We start from the raw sequence: 15,059 nt of genomic DNA, 5'->3' as shown, positions 1-15,059 counted from the left end.
ACACAAATACAGTGTGGAAATTGGGAAAGTTGAGACAGAAAAACCTCTTGAAGAAGCTGAACTCTGAATTTTTCGGAGTGAGTATACTGCACATTAATTTGTTGTTAACTTCTGCAAATCACAAGCCAAGTTTTTCTTTCTTCAGTGTGTACGTCCATATACACGAGATTCAAGATCAGCGCCTCTATATATCCGATTCACTTTCTACTCACAGTCCGGTTGGGAGAGACTGTTAGAGAGCAGCGGTCATTTAAGAGGGGAGTATTGTACTCTATTCTAGTCACCCTGTACATTGTGTTGTTTAACATCTGACATATTTGTATAGTTTTAGATTATTATTGTATTTTTCTCCTAATATGACTAAGAATACCCTCTCCGATTGGAGAGCTGCAAGACAAAATAAATACGATAATAAATTTAAACATCTAGATGAAGATAAAAATAATTGGGAATTTATAATAAACAAACTTAGGAAATTATATACTAAAGAGACCAAAAAATGGTGGGAAATAACTTTTTTAAGTAGATATCTAAACGAAGAAATAGTTCCTAGGGGTCTAAGGGTAACCAAGGTGCCGGCTTTTGGCACAGATGACAAAGAATTTATGGCAAAGTGGAATGCAGCTCTCCACAAATGTTCAACTAATTTAGTAAGTTTATTGTATGAACATCAAGACATAGTTCTAAAAAATATTGAAAAAGAAATTTTTTCCTTAGAAACCGAACTTATACCATTTCTTTCAAGCAAAACATGTAATGACAAATTTGAGCAAATTAAAACACAACCCAAAGAGCTAGATGAACAAATTGGAGACTCTAAATATAACAAATACCTCAGAGATAGTGAATATTTTAAAAATGGCACTCCATATACACAACCTCAAGTAAATTTACAGAATAAAAGAGATAATTCACAAAAAGACCATTTTAGAGGCAGAATTGCATCACGAAACAATTATAATTATAATACAACACACAGTTCACATCGAAATCAATATAATTTAAAAGATAATTATTCGAGATCTAATAGGGATCATTCGAATAATAATTACTCTAATAATAGGAATCAATTTAATAACTATAGAGATCATGATATAAGATATAATAACACTTATGAGCACAATAGACACCAACAAAATAGGGAAATTTTTCACCAAAGAAATGAAAATCAATATAACCACAATGAATATAGGGGATCGAACCAACATAGAATAGAATATAATCACTACTCCAATCACTCTAATCACTATAAAAATACACATTCACCAAAAGATAAAAGAGATAAAAGAGAAGATCAACACGTTACAAATAAAGTAAGACATGAACAAGACTTACATCACCCTTTTCAACAGAACACATACAAAGAGAGACACAAAATAGGAACAAACCATACACCGACCAATCAAGGTTGGATACACCCCAACAGATATTCTCCACTTCGCACAGACAGAACAAACCAAAGGAAAAGAGACAGGACACCAGATCTTTCAGAGGAACAAGAGGTAGAAGGGGTAAAACACAGAAGAAGGAGCCAGAGAGACTAGGTATTCATAACATTTCATCACAAACGATAACTGAACAAGAAAAAAACATTCTATCTAAAGGCTTAAAATTTATACCCACCCAGAGTGTTAATACATTTCAACTATTCATTGATACACAGAAATTTATCAGGAATTTGACAGTTAAAAGATTTTTTGCCAGGAAAGACACACTAAGTAAAAACCAAGAAAACTCTCAAGCAAACAGGGAACCAAGAACCTACTTTAAAAACCCCTCCACTTTCTATCCCAGCCACTGTAAAGGCCCAAACATAGAAGTATTTGGCAAATTAATCCTAAAAGACATAGAAAAAATTGAGGCAAGACCAAAGTATTTTAATTTAAACAAACAAGAAAATGAGATTTACAAAAATTTAAATAAAAGGGAAGACATTATCATCAAAGAAGCGGATAAGGGGGGAAGTATAGTAATAATGGACCGCAGCTACTATATGGAGGAAGCAAATAGAATCTTATCAGACACAAAAACTTATCAAATTTTGAAAAATAACCCAAAAAGAACATTTACTTCAGAATTAAATGAGATCCTATCACAAGCTTTAGCCAGAAATATTATTTCTCAAGATGAATTTATGTTTTTAAATAAAGTAGAATCCAAGACTCCTATTTTTTACTTCATCCCCAAATTACACAAGGATCCACTTAGACCTCCAGGGAGGCCCATAATCAGTGGGATAGATTCCCTTACATGTAATTTATCTGCCTTTATAGATCATCTGTTACAGCCCTATGCTCAAACAGCAAGATCATACCTTAAAGACACTAAACAGGTATTAAATATACTCAAAGACACGAAATGGGAATCAGAATATTCATGGCTAACAATGGATGTAACATCTTTATACTCCATCATTGATCACAAAAAAGGTATAGCAGCCATAAAATGGAAACTTGAACAAGATGAAAATTTATCTACAGAATTACTAGAATTCATTTTAATATCAATAGAGTTCATTTTGAAACACAATTTCTTTTGGTTCGATAATAAACAGTATCTTCAGATATGTGGCACCGCCATGGGCACCAGATTCGCCCCAAGCTACGCCAATATTTACATGGACCACTTTGAACACACTTATGTATGGTCATGTGGCGTGGCTGGGGCGGGCCTGGTGTCCTGGCGGCGCTACATAGATGATGTCCTATGTATTTGGAACAAGGACGAGACTGCATCAAATAACTTTGTCTCTTATCTGAATGAAAATAATATGGGTATAATATTAACACCTGAATTCAATAAAACTCACATTAATTTTTTAGACTTAACCATTTTTGTTGAAGCAGGAAATATACACACTAGGACCTTTTTCAAAAGCTGTGACATGAACACTTACATAAGGAGAGACAGTGAACACCATCCAACCTGGCTAAAAGCAATCCCTAAAGGACAATTTCTCCGTATACGAAGAAATTGTGACACCATAGATGATTTCAATACCCAATCTAAGATAATCAAAGAAAGATTTGAGCATAAAGGCTATGATAGCAGCACATTAGAACAAGATAGGGTTGAAGTGGGAAACAGGAATCGAGATTCTTTAATACTGAACACTGACAAAAAAAGTACTAATAATCCAAATTTCCCAAGATTCATTACCACATACAATAGTGGATATAAACAGATTAAACATATTATAAATCAACATTGGAATGTTCTCAAAAATGATGAATACTTAAATAATATCATTCCAAATAAACCACTGATAACTTTCAGGAAGGGAACAAATTTCAAACAAAAATTGGCACCTTCCCTTATCAAGGGGATGAAGCCACCTAAACCTATCCAAATTGCCAATTTAACAGGATTTTACACATGTGGACATTGTAAAGCATGCAATTATACTAAAAAGACACATAAGACATTCACTTCTTCAGTAACAAATAAATCATACACAATAAAAGATTTCATCACTTGCAAAACTAAAAATATAATATATTTACTTCAGTGCAATTGTCAGATTCAGTATTTAGGACAAACTTCAAGATTTGCAAAAACCCGCATATTAGAACACCTTAATAAAATTGAAAAAGAAAAAGAAGATCATGGTGTTCCTTTACACTATAATAATTGTCCTCTATACGATAAAAAACATCTATCATGGATAGGTATAGAGAAGGTTTCATTACACTGGAGAGGGGGAGAGATAGAAAAAGAACTCAATAAAAGAGAACTATGGTGGATACACACATTAAAAACATATGGACATTATGGTTTAAATAAAGATATTAGAGTGGCAGCATTCATATAATTTAACATCATTTCTCATTTTATCTAATTTAATATATTTAATATATTATTTTTTTCTGTTTAGGTTTCAGTATATTTCAAATAGTCTAATATTTATCCCAATTATATATACAATATTACTGTGATTCTATCCAGAAATTATATTTAAAGGTAAATTTATATTTGATGGCAAAATTTATACTTGATGGCGAAATTTACATTTAAAATTTATATTTGATGGCAAAATTTATATATTTGATGGCGACATCGATATTCGAGTGCATGTTGCACTAATTAATATTCAAAAAAATTGAAAAAGTTGTAACCCAAGATTTTTGTGAAATTATTATCACGAAATTATTATCACGAAGTTTTCTATGTCTGTAATATATATGATTCAAAGTGACCTGCACTTTTCATTACATACTCCCTAGAGAATCCAAAACACTGGCTATCAATGGAACATAGTAAAATGTCGCTCACAGAGAGATTGGTCAATCCGAGACACGTGACACGGAACTTATTGGACAAAACCGGAGCCAGGCCTTTACATATAAAGCATTGAAAACAACGCTCTTCATCTGATTGATGAGAATATATGACCACGCATCATCTGGCGGACCTGAAAAGAAACTGCATAAAACCAGGACTTGAAAGGGAACTTTATTTTCTCCCCTCTGATTGGCCAAAAAGCTTTTTTTCATTTATACCAATCCGATTTGACAAATTATTGAGAATTCAAGCGCTAAAAGCTTAAACATAATATAAATAAATATCATTCTCAAAACACAATCGGATTGGAATAAATACAAAATTAAAATGTTTTATTTGTGAGTCCTATTCCGGTGTTTATCACCGGAACAGGAACAATGATTACCTGTATAAATACACCTGTAAACACTCCAAAGGCAGCACTTCCAATTGTTTTTACTGCTCTTGAAAAAGACGATATTGTCGTTGAAACGCGTAGAGCCAAGATAAATAAGAGCATTTTATTATGTTTTAATAAATATTTGTTTTTTACCACAACAAGTATTTCTGCTGCCTTTTTGGAAGTATTTTCAAACTACACAACATGTTCTGAGGAGCCGGATTCCGAAATTTATCAGAGTGAGTATATTGCACTTTTTATCAAGCAAAAGATTCAATTACCTGCAGTGCAATTTTCATTATCCACAGACACAAATACAGTGTGGAAATTGGGAAAGTTGAGACAGAAAAACCTCTTGAAGAAGCTGAACTCTGAATTTTTCGGAGTGAGTATACTGCACATTAATTTGTTGTTAACTTCTGCAAATCACAAGCCAAGTTTTTCTTTCTTCAGTGTGTACGTCCATATACACGAGATTCAAGATCAGCGCCTCTATATATCCGATTCACTTTCTACTCACAGTCCGGTTGGGAGAGACTGTTAGAGAGCAGCGGTCATTTAAGAGGGGAGTATTGTACTCTATTCTAGTCACCCTGTACATTGTGTTGTTTAACATCTGACATATTTGTATAGTTTTAGATTATTATTGTATTTTTCTCCTAATATGACTAAGAATACCCTCTCCGATTGGAGAGCTGCAAGACAAAATAAATACGATAATAAATTTAAACATCTAGATGAAGATAAAAATAATTGGGAATTTATAATAAACAAACTTAGGAAATTATATACTAAAGAGACCAAAAAATGGTGGGAAATAACTTTTTTAAGTAGATATCTAAACGAAGAAATAGTTCCTAGGGGTCTAAGGGTAACCAAGGTGCCGGCTTTTGGCACAGATGACAAAGAATTTATGGCAAAGTGGAATGCAGCTCTCCACAAATGTTCAACTAATTTAGTAAGTTTATTGTATGAACATCAAGACATAGTTCTAAAAAATATTGAAAAAGAAATTTTTTCCTTAGAAACCGAACTTATACCATTTCTTTCAAGCAAAACATGTAATGACAAATTTGAGCAAATTAAAACACAAGCCAAAGAGCTAGATGAACAAATTGGAGACTCTAAATATAACAAATACCTCAGAGATAGTGAAGATTTTAAAAATGGCACTCCATATACACAACCTCAAGTAAATTTACAGAATAAAAGAGATAATTCACAAAAAGACCATTTTAGAGGCAGAATTGCATCACGAAACAATTATAATTATAATACAACACACAGTTCACATCGAAATCAATATAATTTAAAAGATAATTATTCGAGATCTAATAGGGATCATTCGAATAATAATTACTCTAATAATAGGAATCAATTTAATAACTATAGAGATCATGATATAAGATATAATAACACTTATGAGCACAATAGACACCAACAAAATAGGGAAATTTTTCACCAAAGAAATGAAAATCAATATAACCACAATGAATATAGGGGATCGAACCAACATAGAATAGAATATAATCACTACTCCAATCACTCTAATCACTATAAAAATACACATTCACCAAAAGATAAAAGAGATAAAAGAGAAGATCAACACGTTACAAATAAAGTAAGACATGAACAAGACTTACATCACCCTTTTCAACAGAACACATACAAAGAGAGACACAAAATAGGAACAAACCATACACCGACCAATCAAGGTTGGATACACCCCAACAGATATTCTCCACTTCGCACAGACAGAACAAACCAAAGGAAAAGAGACAGGACACCAGATCTTTCAGAGGAACAAGAGGTAGAAGGGGTAAAACACAGAAGAAGGAGCCAGAGAGACTAGGTATTCATAACATTTCATCACAAACGATAACTGAACAAGAAAAAAACATTCTATCTAAAGGCTTAAAATTTATACCCACCCAGAGTGTTAATACATTTCAACTATTCATTGATACACAGAAATTTATCAGGAATTTGACAGTTAAAAGATTTTTTGCCAGGAAAGACACACTAAGTAAAAACCAAGAAAACTCTCAAGCAAACAGGGAACCAAGAACCTACTTTAAAAACCCCTCCACTTTCTATCCCAGCCACTGTAAAGGCCCAAACATAGAAGTATTTGGCAAATTAATCCTAAAAGACATAGAAAAAATTGAGGCAAGACCAAAGTATTTTAATTTAAACAAACAAGAAAATGAGATTTACAAAAATTTAAATAAAAGGGAAGACATTATCATCAAAGAAGCGGATAAGGGGGGAAGTATAGTAATAATGGACCGCAGCTACTATATGGAGGAAGCAAATAGAATCTTATCAGACACAAAAACTTATCAAATTTTGAAAAATAACCCAAAAAGAACATTTACTTCAGAATTAAATGAGATCCTATCACAAGCTTTAGCCAGAAATATTATTTCTCAAGATGAATTTATGTTTTTAAATAAAGTAGAATCCAAGACTCCTATTTTTTACTTCATCCCCAAATTACACAAGGATCCACTTAGACCTCCAGGGAGGCCCATAATCAGTGGGATAGATTCCCTTACATGTAATTTATCTGCCTTTATAGATCATCTGTTACAGCCCTATGCTCAAACAGCAAGATCATACCTTAAAGACACTAAACAGGTATTAAATATACTCAAAGACACGAAATGGGAATCAGAATATTCATGGCTAACAATGGATGTAACATCTTTATACTCCATCATTGATCACAAAAAAGGTATAGCAGCCATAAAATGGAAACTTGAACAAGATGAAAATTTATCTACAGAATTACTAGAATTCATTTTAATATCAATAGAGTTCATTTTGAAACACAATTTCTTTTGGTTCGATAATAAACAGTATCTTCAGATATGTGGCACCGCCATGGGCACCAGATTCGCCCCAAGCTACGCCAATATTTACATGGACCACTTTGAACACACTTATGTATGGTCATGTGGCGTGGCTGGGGCGGGCCTGGTGTCCTGGCGGCGCTACATAGATGATGTCCTATGTATTTGGAACAAGGACGAGACTGCATCAAATAACTTTGTCTCTTATCTGAATGAAAATAATATGGGTATAATATTAACACCTGAATTCAATAAAACTCACATTAATTTTTTAGACTTAACCATTTTTGTTGAAGCAGGAAATATACACACTAGGACCTTTTTCAAAAGCTGTGACATGAACACTTACATAAGGAGAGACAGTGAACACCATCCAACCTGGCTAAAAGCAATCCCTAAAGGACAATTTCTCCGTATACGAAGAAATTGTGACACCATAGATGATTTCAATACCCAATCTAAGATAATCAAAGAAAGATTTGAGCATAAAGGCTATGATAGCAGCACATTAGAACAAGATAGGGTTGAAGTGGGAAACAGGAATCGAGATTCTTTAATACTGAACACTGACAAAAAAAGTACTAATAATCCAAATTTCCCAAGATTCATTACCACATACAATAGTGGATATAAACAGATTAAACATATTATAAATCAACATTGGAATGTTCTCAAAAATGATGAATACTTAAATAATATCATTCCAAATAAACCACTGATAACTTTCAGGAAGGGAACAAATTTCAAACAAAAATTGGCACCTTCCCTTATCAAGGGGATGAAGCCACCTAAACCTATCCAAATTGCCAATTTAACAGGATTTTACACATGTGGACATTGTAAAGCATGCAATTATACTAAAAAGACACATAAGACATTCACTTCTTCAGTAACAAATAAATCATACACAATAAAAGATTTCATCACTTGCAAAACTAAAAATATAATATATTTACTTCAGTGCAATTGTCAGATTCAGTATTTAGGACAAACTTCAAGATTTGCAAAAACCCGCATATTAGAACACCTTAATAAAATTGAAAAAGAAAAAGAAGATCATGGTGTTCCTTTACACTATAATAATTGTCCTCTATACGATAAAAAACATCTATCATGGATAGGTATAGAGAAGGTTTCATTACACTGGAGAGGGGGAGAGATAGAAAAAGAACTCAATAAAAGAGAACTATGGTGGATACACACATTAAAAACATATGGACATTATGGTTTAAATAAAGATATTAGAGTGGCAGCATTCATATAATTTAACATCATTTCTCATTTTATCTAATTTAATATATTTAATATATTATTTTTTTCTGTTTAGGTTTCAGTATATTTCAAATAGTCTAATATTTATCCCAATTATATATACAATATTACTGTGATTCTATCCAGAAATTATATTTAAAGGTAAATTTATATTTGATGGCAAAATTTATACTTGATGGTGAAATTTACATTTAAAATTTATATTTGATGGCAAAATTTATATATTTGATGGCGACATCGATATTCGAGTGCATGTTGCACTAATTAATATTCAAAAAAATTGAAAAAGTTGTAACCCAAGATTTTTGTGAAATTATTATCACGAAATTATTATCACGAAGTTTTCTATGTCTGTAATATATATGATTCAAAGTGACCTGCACTTTTCATTACATACTCCCTAGAGAATCCAAAACACTGGCTATCAATGGAACATAGTAAAATGTCGCTCACAGAGAGATTGGTCAATCCGAGACACGTGACACGGAACTTATTGGACAAAACCGGAGCCAGGCCTTTACATATAAAGCATTGAAAACAACGCTCTTCATCTGATTGATGAGAATATATGACCACGCATCATCTGGCGGACCTGAAAAGAAACTGCATAAAACCAGGACTTGAAAGGGAACTTTATTTTCTCCCCTCTGATTGGCCAAAAAGCTTTTTTTCATTTATACCAATCCGATTTGACAAATTATTGAGAATTCAAGCGCTAAAAGCTTAAACATAATATAAATAAATATCATTCTCAAAACACAATCGGATTGGAATAAATACAAAATTAAAATGTTTTATTTGTGAGTCCTATTCCGGTGTTTATCACCGGAACAGGAACAATGATTACCTGTATAAATACACCTGTAAACACTCCAAAGGCAGCACTTCCAATTGTTTTTACTGCTCTTGAAAAAGACGATATTGTCGTTGAAACGCGTAGAGCCAAGATAAATAAGAGCATTTTATTATGTTTTAATAAATATTTGTTTTTTACCACAACAAGTATTTCTGCTGCCTTTTTGGAAGTATTTTCAAACTACACAACATGTTCTGAGGAGCCGGATTCCGAAATTTATCGGAGTGAGTATATTGCACTTTTTATCAAGCAAAAGATTCAATTACCTGCAGTGCAATTTTCATTATCCACAGACACAAATACAGTGTGGAAATTGGGAAAGTTGAGACAGAAAAACCTCTTGAAGAAGCTGAACTCTGAATTTTTCGGAGTGAGTATACTGCACATTAATTTGTTGTTAACTTCTGCAAATCACAAGCCAAGTTTTTCTTTCTTCAGTGTGTACGTCCATATACACGAGATTCAAGATCAGCGCCTCTATATATCCGATTCACTTTCTACTCACAGTCCGGTTGGGAGAGACTGTTAGAGAGCAGCGGTCATTTAAGAGGGGAGTATTGTACTCTATTCTAGTCACCCTGTACATTGTGTTGTTTAACATCTGACATATTTGTATAGTTTTAGATTATTATTGTATTTTTCTCCTAATATGACTAAGAATACCCTCTCCGATTGGAGAGCTGCAAGACAAAATAAATACGATAATAAATTTAAACATCTAGATGAAGATAAAAATAATTGGGAATTTATAATAAACAAACTTAGGAAATTATATACTAAAGAGACCAAAAAATGGTGGGAAATAACTTTTTTAAGTAGATATCTAAACGAAGAAATAGTTCCTAGGGGTCTAAGGGTAACCAAGGTGCCGGCTTTTGGCACAGATGACAAAGAATTTATGGCAAAGTGGAATGCAGCTCTCCACAAATGTTCAACTAATTTAGTAAGTTTATTGTATGAACATCAAGACATAGTTCTAAAAAATATTGAAAAAGAAATTTTTTCCTTAGAAACCGAACTTATACCATTTCTTTCAAGCAAAACATGTAATGACAAATTTGAGCAAATTAAAACACAAGCCAAAGAGCTAGATGAACAAATTGGAGACTCTAAATATAACAAATACCTCAGAGATAGTGAAGATTTTAAAAATGGCACTCCATATACACAACCTCAAGTAAATTTACAGAATAAAAGAGATAATTCACAAAAAGACCATTTTAGAGGCAGAATTGCATCACGAAACAATTATAATTATAATACAACACACAGTTCACATCGAAATCAATATAATTTAAAAGATAATTATTCGAGATCTAATAGGGATCATTCGAATAATAATTACTCTAATAATAGGAATCAATTTAATAACTATAGAGATCATGATATAAGATATAATAACACTTATGAGCACAATAGACACCAACAAAATAGGGAAATTTTTCACCAAAGAAATGAAAATCAATATAACCACAATGAATATAGGGGATCGAACCAACATAGAATAGAATATAATCACTACTCCAATCACTCTAATCACTATAAAAATACACATTCACCAAAAGATAAAAGAGATAAAAGAGAAGATCAACACGTTACAAATAAAGTAAGACATGAACAAGACTTACATCACCCTTTTCAACAGAACACATACAAAGAGAGACACAAAATAGGAACAAACCATACACCGACCAATCAAGGTTGGATACACCCCAACAGATATTCTCCACTTCGCACAGACAGAACAAACCAAAGGAAAAGAGACAGGACACCAGATCTTTCAGAGGAACAAGAGGTAGAAGGGGTAAAACACAGAAGAAGGAGCCAGAGAGACTAGGTATTCATAACATTTCATCACAAACGATAACTGAACAAGAAAAAAACATTCTATCTAAAGGCTTAAAATTTATACCCACCCAGAGTGTTAATACATTTCAACTATTCATTGATACACAGAAATTTATCAGGAATTTGACAGTTAAAACATTTTTTGCCAGGAAAGACACACTAAGTAAAAACCAAGAAAACTCTCAAGCAAACAGGGAACCAAGAACCTACTTTAAAAACCCCTCCACTTTCTATCCCAGCCACTGTAAAGGCCCAAACATAGAAGTATTTGGCAAATTAATCCTAAAAGACATAGAAAAAATTGAGGCAAGACCAAAGTATTTTAATTTAAACAAACAAGAAAATGAGATTTACAAAAATTTAAATAAAAGGGAAGACATTATCATCAAAGAAGCGGATAAGGGGGGAAGTATAGTAATAATGGACCGCAGCTACTATATGGAGGAAGCAAATAGAATCTTATCAGACACAAAAACTTATCAAATTTTGAAAAATAACCCAAAAAGAACATTTACTTCAGAATTAAATGAGATCCTATCACAAGCTTTAGCCAGAAATATTATTTCTCAAGATGAATTTATGTTTTTAAATAAAGTAGAATCCAAGACTCCTATTTTTTACTTCATCCCCAAATTACACAAGGATCCACTTAGACCTCCAGGGAGGCCCATAATCAGTGGGATAGATTCCCTTACATGTAATTTATCTGCCTTTATAGATCATCTGTTACAGCCCTATGCTCAAACAGCAAGATCATACCTTAAAGACACTAAACAGGTATTAAATATACTCAAAGACACGAAATGGGAATCAGAATATTCATGGCTAACAATGGATGTAACATCTTTATACTCCATCATTGATCACAAAAAAGGTATAGCAGCCATAAAATGGAAACTTGAACAAGATGAAAATTTATCTACAGAATTACTAGAATTCATTTTAATATCAATAGAGTTCATTTTGAAACACAATTTCTTTTGGTTCGATAATAAACAGTATCTTCAGATATGTGGCACCGCCATGGGCACCAGATTCGCCCCAAGCTACGCCAATATTTACATGGACCACTTTGAACACACTTATGTATGGTCATGTGGCGTGGCTGGGGCGGGCCTGGTGTCCTGGCGGCGCTACATAGATGATGTCCTATGTATTTGGAACAAGGACGAGACTGCATCAAATAACTTTGTCTCTTATCTGAATGAAAATAATATGGGTATAATATTAACACCTGAATTCAATAAAACTCACATTAATTTTTTAGACTTAACCATTTTTGTTGAAGCAGGAAATATACACACTAGGACCTTTTTCAAAAGCTGTGACATGAACACTTACATAAGGAGAGACAGTGAACACCATCCAACCTGGCTAAAAGCAATCCCTAAAGGACAATTTCTCCGTATACGAAGAAATTGTGACACCATAGATGATTTCAATACCCAATCTAAGATAATCAAAGAAAGATTTGAGCATAAAGGCTATGATAGCAGCACATTAGAACAAGATAGGGTTGAAGTGGGAAACAGGAATCGAGATTCTTTAATACTGAACACTGACAAAAAAAGTACTAATAATCCAAATTTCCCAAGATTCATTACCACATACAATAGTGGATATAAACAGATTAAACATATTATAAATCAACATTGGAATGTTCTCAAAAATGATGAATACTTAAATAATATCATTCCAAATAAACCACTGATAACTTTCAGGAAGGGAACAAATTTCAAACAAAAATTGGCACCTTCCCTTATCAAGGGGATGAAGCCACCTAAACCTATCCAAATTGCCAATTTAACAGGATTTTACACATGTGGACATTGTAAAGCATGCAATTATACTAAAAAGACACATAAGACATTCACTTCTTCAGTAACAAATAAATCATACACAATAAAAGATTTCATCACTTGCAAAACTAAAAATATAATATATTTACTTCAGTGCAATTGTCAGATTCAGTATTTAGGACAAACTTCAAGATTTGCAAAAACCCGCATATTAGAACACCTTAATAAAATTGAAAAAGAAAAAGAAGATCATGGTGTTCCTTTACACTATAATAATTGTCCTCTATACGATAAAAAACATCTATCATGGATAGGTATAGAGAAGGTTTCATTACACTGGAGAGGGGGAGAGATAGAAAAAGAACTCAATAAAAGAGAACTATGGTGGATACACACATTAAAAACATATGGACATTATGGTTTAAATAAAGATATTAGAGTGGCAGCATTCATATAATTTAACATCATTTCTCATTTTATCTAATTTAATATATTTAATATATTATTTTTTTCTGTTTAGGTTTCAGTATATTTCAAATAGTCTAATATTTATCCCAATTATATATACAATATTACTGTGATTCTATCCAGAAATTATATTTAAAGGTAAATTTATATTTGATGGCAAAATTTATACTTGATGGCGAAATTTACATTTAAAATTTATATTTGATGGCAAAATTTATATATTTGATGGCGACATCGATATTCGAGTGCATGTTGCACTAATTAATATTCAAAAAAATTGAAAAAGTTGTAACCCAAGATTTTTGTGAAATTATTATCACGAAATTATTATCACGAAGTTTTCTATGTCTGTAATATATATGATTCAAAGTGACCTGCACTTTTCATTACATACTCCCTAGAGAATCCAAAACACTGGCTATCAATGGAACATAGTAAAATGTCGCTCACAGAGAGATTGGTCAATCCGAGACACGTGACACGGAACTTATTGGACAAAACCGGAGCCAGGCCTTTACATATAAAGCATTGAAAACAACGCTCTTCATCTGATTGATGAGAATATATGACCACGCATCATCTGGCGGACCTGAAAAGAAACTGCATAAAACCAGGACTTGAAAGGGAACTTTATTTTCTCCCCTCTGATTGGCCAAAAAGCTTTTTTTCATTTATACCAATCCGATTTGACAAATTATTGAGAATTCAAGCGCTAAAAGCTTAAACATAATATAAATAAATATCATTCTCAAAACACAATCGGATTGGAATAAATACAAAATTAAAATGTTTTATTTGTGAGTCCTATTCCGGTGTTTATCACCGGAACAGGAACAATGATTACCTGTATAAATACACCTGTAAACACTCCAAAGGCAGCACTTCCAATTGTTTTTACTGCTCTTGAAAAAGACGATATTGTCGTTGAAACGCGTAGAGCCAAGATAAATAAGAGCATTTTATTATGTTTTAATAAATATTTGTTTTTTACCACAACAAGTATTTCTGCTGCCTTTTTGGAAGTATTTTCAAACTACACAACATGTTCTGAGGAGCCGGATTCCGAAATTTATCAGAGTGAGTATATTGCACTTTTTATCAAGCAAAAGATTCAATTACCTGCAGTGCAATTTTCATTATCCACAGACACAAATACAGTGTGGAAATTGGGAAAGTTGAGACAGAAAAACCTCTTGAAGAAGCTGAACTCTGAATTTTTCGGAGTGAGTATACTGCACATTAATTTGTTGTTAACTTCTGCAAATCACAAGCCAAGTTTTTCTTTCTTCAGTGTGTACGTC

This window comes from Bombina bombina, chromosome 9 (genome assembly GCF_027579735.1).
Source record: "Bombina bombina isolate aBomBom1 chromosome 9, aBomBom1.pri, whole genome shotgun sequence".
NCBI lineage: Eukaryota > Metazoa > Chordata > Amphibia > Anura > Bombinatoridae > Bombina > Bombina bombina.
This window is presented reverse-complemented; position numbering follows the sequence as displayed.